Source organism: Austrofundulus limnaeus, unplaced genomic scaffold (genome assembly GCF_001266775.1).
Source record: "Austrofundulus limnaeus strain Quisiro unplaced genomic scaffold, Austrofundulus_limnaeus-1.0 Scaffold53, whole genome shotgun sequence".
Taxonomy (NCBI): Eukaryota; Metazoa; Chordata; class Actinopteri; order Cyprinodontiformes; family Rivulidae; genus Austrofundulus; species Austrofundulus limnaeus.
In genome coordinates, this window is record NW_013952455.1 from 913,345 (window position 1) to 921,115 (window position 7,771).

General features: G+C 38.4%; 1 protein-coding gene across 3 annotated transcripts in view; it reads left to right on the top strand.

Annotated features, from left to right (window-relative positions):
- Positions 1-4,250: 4,250 nt before the first annotated feature.
- Positions 4,251-7,771, top strand: part of plppr2a (phospholipid phosphatase related 2a) — a 66,460-nt gene continuing 62,939 nt past the window's right edge. For 2 of the 3 annotated variants that reach the window (XM_014008837.1, XM_014008835.1), the window contains exon 1: positions 4,252-4,660. The gene's annotated coding sequence lies outside the window, so the exon portion shown is untranslated. Of the gene's footprint in view, positions 4,661-7,771 lie in introns of all 3 variants that reach the window. The other variant, XM_014008834.1, reaches the window with a different exon arrangement.

Consider the following 7,771-nt stretch of genomic DNA (forward strand, 5'->3'; position numbering starts at 1 on the left):
GCCACGCCCCATTCAAGCAGTCATTTCTGCAAAAGGATTCCCCACCAAGTATTGAGTGCATAACTGAACATAATTATTTGAAGGTTGACTTTTTTTGTATTAAAAACACTTTTCTTTTATTGGTCGTATGAAATATGCTAATTTTTTTGAGATAAAGGGTTTTTGGTTTTTCTTTACTTTTTTGCCAAAATCATCAATATTAAAACAACAAAAGGCTTGAACTACTTCAGTTGGTGTGCAATGAATCTAAAATAAATGAAAGTTTAATGTTTATCAGTACATTACAGAAAATAATGAACTTTATCACAATATGCTAATTTTTTGAGAAGGACCTGTATATTTCTTAAAACAGCAAATTTTTTGAGACTTTGGTGTACAACTGAKTAACTTTAAAAGTCAACCCCATTCAAAATGGATGAAAAGCTAATCAACTTTAGCAAATGGCAAAATGGCCAGTCAGGTTTTCTGACACTCACGTTTGGTGCAGAGGTAGCTGAAAGTCATCCCCAAGTCATATTTAACAACAGTTTGTAAAATATGTTTATTAAAAACTCTGGCATTCCTTCAAGAAATGCCATCTTCATCCTGGGTTTAGATCTACTACCCTGGCCAAATGTTGAGCATGAACCCCAAACTGATCAAATAAATTATTTAACTAGGTGCAGTGCAGTAAAAGTAACACATCTGACTTCACTGTGAAACCCAACATTATAATTTGTAAACTTATTTTAATATCAGATGCGTAGCACATGAGCAACTCTATGTTTCTCTTCATTAGTAGTGAATGGACTTTCCTTTGCGTGGTGGTGGGTTTCCTTTGCGTGGTGGTGGGTTAGGTTCAGCATGGATTGATGCAAGCAGAGTTGGGGGGGATGAACAATTAGATGAGGCAGGATGCATGGCCAAGAGAATAGTAGACCCAAGGGACAAACATCCGATGTGCTGTAAACTATAATGGCTCCATAACAGGCAGATTTCTCATTTCCATGATGCTCAGGCCATATCTCATCCACCACTGTGACAATCCCACTGAGACTCACACAAACCAGAACAGCACACTCAGCATTGGAGGAGGGGTGGAGAATCTGGTGAGGTGGTAGTTAGGAGAGAATAAATAATGCTAGTAAAATTATTTTGAAAAAGGACTTCAAGTAATTCATGTTGACCAAATTAAATATTTTAAAATGTAATTAGAATATTTGCCTCTTATGTGTTTTCCCAATTTGTGTTGTCATTTTGAAAAGGTCAGGAGCAGTGTGCAGAAAATGTTGTCCATTATGCCTCTGAGATAATGCTAAATTAATGAAGACCGGCTTTGGCAGAGGCAAGAGACATGCCCAAGATCAATTTTTTTTTAGTTCCGCTGAGTCTCAGAGGTCCTTAAGTGTTTATGCTTATTTTGATATTGTGAACTGAAAAATGCAACGAGCTGAATCAAATATGAAGCTGTTCATCATCTTACATTATACGTGAAATGACATTTTGATGTCAGAGCTGTTCAATATTAGAATATCTCCATTGACATGATTCTTGATTTGGAACACCTAGTAAATGTGTTCAAACATTCAATAATGGATTGAATGAGCTGGTGGAAATTAAATTAAAAAGGAGAGGAAGAAATTCTTTTTATGCATGATTGAGTTTAAAATCCAAACATTCTGTGTACACATAAACCATATAAGTCAATTAGATATATAATGTAAGTCATTATATAATAAAAATCTGTACATTATGATAGGGTCATAAAAATTACTATTGCAGCTATGATATGTGTAGCAGTAGCATTATCTTCTAGCATGTAGCTGAAGCAGTCCAAGAAATTCATGCTTTCGCTCTGATTTTACTTGTCAACCAATTTTCAAACATATCTAGTTTAGTTCTCCTTAGCCTAACATTTCTTCAATATGGGACTGGGAAGGTCTCAGCTCATTTGACACAGGGTAATATGTGAGGTGTGTGTTGTGTTCACCACTAGGTGACATCTTGTTGGATGTGTTGGAGGGAAAATGTACTTCTGATGATTCTGTATAAAACCGAGCAAGTTTCTATTAAATCTGTTAAAGGTAATTTTTGCCCAACTGATGTTCTTGCTTCGTTTTTATTTTTTAACAACGGCATGGTGAAATTGTGGACATTGTTGTGGGACTTGGCTTTTGATGTATAGACCATGGTGAGAAGACTGAAAAGAGTCTTGGGGACATAGGAAAAAGATTTTTGGTGAGTACAAGAGCATTGCAGGTTGAATAAGGGTTTTCAAATTTGCCACATTCTAGCCTGGCCTTCCTATGCAATTCCGATTKATTCTAATCTCCTTTCTCTTCTTTGTCTGGGTTTTCTCCCATTGACATGGATTTCTCTGGTAGAATTTCCACTGGGCTAATCAGCGAACAGAAGGAGGGGTTGTGAACGATGACGTAGATTTTATGTGCGGTTTTAGTCTGCTTGTAGTTTAGCAATGGCAGCAGAGGAAGTGAATGAAGCCATTCAATCCATGTTGACAACACTTCGAAATTAAGTTAAGTTTGTCTCGCAAAGTCTGCAGCACAGCCAGCTCATTTGGTTTGACTAGGGAATGGTTGTTTAGAGCGCATGCAATTTCTGGTTAGCTTCTTAGCTTAGCTTCCTTCCAAATGTTATAGTCCAAATAGGCCAAATGTTAGCTCAATTAGATAAAATCAGATCCAATTATTTTAAACTTCAGCAGAGTTCACACCTCCAGCAAGCAATCGTTTAGCCAATGGTCCAGACCCTCTGCACGAAGCAAAGTGTAGAACACTTGTTTTAACCAGGCTACATTCTAACAGGTCAAGTAGGTTATTGGTTGTCATGTGAAAAGGGGGAATTGAAGAAATTTATTGGGGTTGTTTACTACTGACTTTTAAAGACCCTACACATTGTATAGTCTTTTATTAGGTGAACAGTGATATATTTTTATAATGTGTTATCTCTGATTTAGTTGATGATTTTATGTGCAGACTGGGTTGTGGGACTCTTGATCAGGGTCTCACAGACTCAGGAGGCTTTTAGTTAGATACATGTCTGATTTAAAACAACACATACAGTATAAGAACCATGATTAAACATTAGGGTGAGGAATAATGTCTGACATTTTGACTCGGTGTAGACGTAGCTTGTCCCTTTTAACATATGTCATGAGGCGGAGTCAGAATGCGAAGAGGTTTGTTAGTGTTTCCAGGGTATGGGCACTGTTTAGCTGATGTCTGTCGGAGGCAAAAAAGCTAATCAGTCCACAGCCGTGTCCGGGATTATTTTGTATGGCTCACTCAAATATTCACGTCATTATTATTAACTGGTGTTAGATCTGAACAGGTAAAGGGTAACGGACATTGCTTATTTTTTAACAGTATTGAGTATTTGTCCAATGTGATTGAAAACATGGTGGTAACTGTTGACAAATTGTATTGAAGTTTGTTGTCCTTTAATATTTGTATCCCATTTTTAAAAAGTCTTTGTTGCATCATCTGGAATGGCAGTTCATCTGGTTGGTGTAAATGTGTCACTTCAGTACAGTTTTCTTCAAAACATATATATCGCTGTAGCTCACTTCATGCTCTCAGCTCTCAGCATCAACCCTCTGGCACAGGTTTTCATAACTCTAAATACACTCAAGATTTTTACTATGGGAGAGATGCTTGCTCAAATAAGTCAGTCTGCGTTGAAACTTTGCAATCTGTAAACCAAAAATACCTGTCCAAGCTGTTTCATGAGCAGAATTAGTCACCTGCAAACTTTTAATCACCTTTTGTGTTCATACAGTGCTTGAACGGATAGAAAACAACTGCAGTCCAAGTACAGTGGCAAACCTTTCACGTAATCCTCCCTGTGGTACAGAGTCTGACCTGCAATGATACGAGTGTTCCAGAGAAGCTACATCAGTAGCCATACGTCGTTAACCCAGTTCCAGAGCAAGCAGCACTGTAGGCACCCATGTCGAGCAACAGCCGAACATACACATGTTCAGCCTTCTTTTCCACATCCCTCCCGCATACTCAGCTGCAGAATTCTATCATCCTTCAGAYGTGTAGTTCAGGTCCAAAGGAAAGGAAAGGGGACTGGATAGAGAGATGGATGGAAAAAAGGCAAAACAAGCTTCGAATACAAATGAGCTGACACACATAATGCGCTCCCTCCCCTTGTCTCCCCCTCGCTCTGCTCTCAATCACTGTATCTCTCTCTCTCTCTCTCTCTCTCTCTCTCTCTCTCTCTCTCTCTCTCTCTCTCTCACACACACACACACACACACTCTTTCTTCCCTCACACACATATCCCTGCACTCTCTCCCTCTGCTCAGTGTCCTCTCACTGGATGCATGAATCTCAGGCGGTGATTTCAGCCACTTGATTTATTAGTCATTGCCGGTTGTTGGAACAAGCTAATTAAGAGGAGACTGAGTGTGTGGACCGATGGAGACAGAATCACTGCTGCTGTCGCCTCTTTGACCGTTCTCTCACGCTTCACTTTGGACCAGGAGGAGGCTAAGGAGAGGAGGGGAAAGGAACGAGGGAGCTGGGTGGACAGACAATTTCATTCCAATTTACCATCATTTGTTCTGCCATGGCCAGCAAGTAGGAATCTGGTGCCGTGGCAAGTAGGAATCTGGTGCCGTGGCAAGCGACAGCTTGGCTGCAGAGTATCCAAGGTAAGAAGGCAGGAAAGAATGAATGAATGAACGGATGGCAGGTTTTCCTCATTTTTTACATTTCCTCTCTTTTTTATTTTTTATTTTATTATTTTACCCATAACAGGATGTTTAGAAGTTACTGTTTTGCATTTTCCACTCAGATTTTTTTCTCACGACATAAGGAATCCTAATTTTTCTTAGAATCTCTCCAGGTGTGACTGCTAGTGCATCTTAGGGTTGTTTCTCTGGGGTGTTGTGTGTCATGCTGTGGTATTCCCCAAGCAGAAGCCCTAATTAGCCAATAGAGGAATTATCATGTTATAATTTTTAATCTCAACCTTTATGCTATGTCCTTTTATTTGAAAGAAATGCTTGCTTTATTGCCTGCAGAGTGAGATGGTTAGACTGCTTGATTGTTACTCAGCTTCTAACGTGTTTAGTTTCTTTACTTGTATCTATGTAAAATGTGATTGGTTTTTTAGTTTATCAAGCTCTTAGAGTGACATCATCAAGACTGTTTATTATACCATGATGGATGGCAATTTGTAAGTTATTAAGTACAGCTACATGTATTTGGCATTAACAGTTTACAGTATAGATAGGATGAGACCATCACAACAAACAAGACTTAGTTCGGAGCACAGTTTAAGTCACTGGAAAGCTGACTCACACCAAACCTCCTCTTGTGGTTGTTGTCAAACCTCATCCAGCACTTTATGTGGGACACTAAAACCTGTCTCTGTTGTAGTGGTTAGCGTATTGATCAATAGTAAGTAAGTATTATTACTATTATGATACTAAGTATCAATAGTAAAGATACCGATTACGGTAGCATCGAATCAATACTAGCATGAAGACAGTGATACTTTTGTTTACACTTTATTTGCACTACTGACAAATAAGGTGAATAATTAAATCAGTGATGCAGAGTCACTAAATCATTTGGAGTTCATCATTAACAGAAACCCCTCCTTTACGTTGTTCCAACATGCAATGGAAGATATTTTTTGTTGTGTTGTTGACATACATTTTTGTTACATAGTTGCCTTTTTCATTATTTTACTTTGTGCCTATTTGTCTTAACTGTGTAGTAGTAGATAATAGTGGAATTGTTTTATTATTTTTATACTGTTACATTGTGTTATATTGTTGTAYAGTTAATACAAAACATTTTTTGTCTATAATCATTGTCCTGTTGTTTTATCATAACTGACTAAAGACAAAAKAGCAAAATAGTTTATTGATCATGGAATTTTCAGTAAAAAGTATTGGAATTGGCATCGGCATTGATGATACTAGCCTTGTGTTTACTTGGTATCAGATCGATACTAAAGTTCCCAGTATCACCCACCTCTATTCTGTAGTCAGGGACACTTTGAGGCCTGTTTGGAGGGAAGCCAGGCCAAACCTTGATTATAAATCAGSTAACGGGCTGACTTGTTTAAAAAAAAGGCAATCGGTCATCAGACGGGACGAGGAGACAAGTTACCCAGACGACAGGGAAGCATGCAAGCAGCGAGTACCCCCAGGAGAAAAAGAAATGCCAGAGGGGGTGTCTGGAAACCCAACGCGGTTACAAAACTTCTTCTAACACTTCTTACACTTCTTCTAGAAAGTCTCATTTCATTGACTTTTTGGCRCTTCACTTGGTTCCAACCAGAAATTAACACTAAACCATTCAGTTGAATAATGTACCTGGTCTAGCCTCTGTTCTGGGTTGCTTTTGTTTTTTCTGGTGGGGAGGGACAATGAAATGGCAGGTTTTGCYACATGAAAAGGCTACAACAAGATAATATTCTCACTTCAGGATTTTCACATCCCAATAAACTTGGTAATAATAGACAAAATGAGGAATAAATGTAGAAGAGGTGAGTTTTTGACTAAACCTAATAACCTGACACAGAAACAATAAACAAAAATAGAAAGATACTAAAAAGGAAATGAAATTAACATTTTATAAAGATTGACARTATCTCTGCTGGAATAGCCCTCAACGATACAGGGAGCATCCATTGTTGCCAATGTGCTTCTCAGGATGAGAGATTGTGACAAAGTGATGATTCGAGACAATCTGCTGGCTTCTTCAGACAGATAACTTTTGTCATTTTGTGAATGTTTTTGTGCAGTTCCCTAAAATGACTTGTTGTTTATAGGAGCTATATAAATAAACTGAATTAAAYTGACAATAATGGCATGGAGGTGAAAAGATTTAAAAATCATATGTTCCTATGAATGTTGCACAGAAAKATAGAAAGGCTGACTGAGAATTTCCATTTTAACACTGCTGCATCATCTCAAATTCTACTGCTGCACAAATGCATATTTATGCATAAAAGGACATGTGATATGCAAGGCCAATGCTTGGCAAGGACACACAAAGCGTGACCCAGACTGTTGTGCCCAGTTMGTCTTTTTGTGTGTACGTTTCTGTGCACAAACGCAGAGGAATTTGTCCTACAGCAAGGACCGCAGAGGTTGAACAGGGGACATATGGCTGCCTGCGTCTCTGCCCTTTGACCACAGTCCTTAGATTGGTGGGGCATGCAGACATCCTGCTGACCCCGATGCTTTGTGTGCATGCGTGTGTCTATTTTACCTTCTCTTTTGTTGATTTTTTACTTCTCTCTCCACAATTTTGGTTTTAGTTGTCACTTTCTTTTTATCCTGGTGTTAGCAGTAATGGCAGCAGTGTTCCCTGTGTCTTCTTGATTGTATTTCATTGTACTCGTTTTGTCTCCTCAGAACTCTGCCTTCTGACAACTAGACTTGATTTTGTCTGACTGATGAATGGACTATTAGATTAGACCCCTTTTCACATTGCTCCTCTCTAATCAGATAAAATCCAGATGGACTGTTTCTTCCCCCCCCCACACAGTCACTTATGCAAACAGAGAAAAACTGTGCATTTTACAACTGCGTGCTACAGTTTGGAGGTTTTATTGAAGAGTAGCCTAAATAGTTTCCTGTTCCATTAGAAGCAATGTTCTGTTAATTTTACTTGAGTCATTTTTAAACCAAATTTCACACTGTCCACTGTGTTCAAAGTGATGCAAATAGTATTTTCTAAACTTCAAAACTACCATTTTATAGTGTTTGATTATTTACAGAAAATTGCTATATAATACTGTT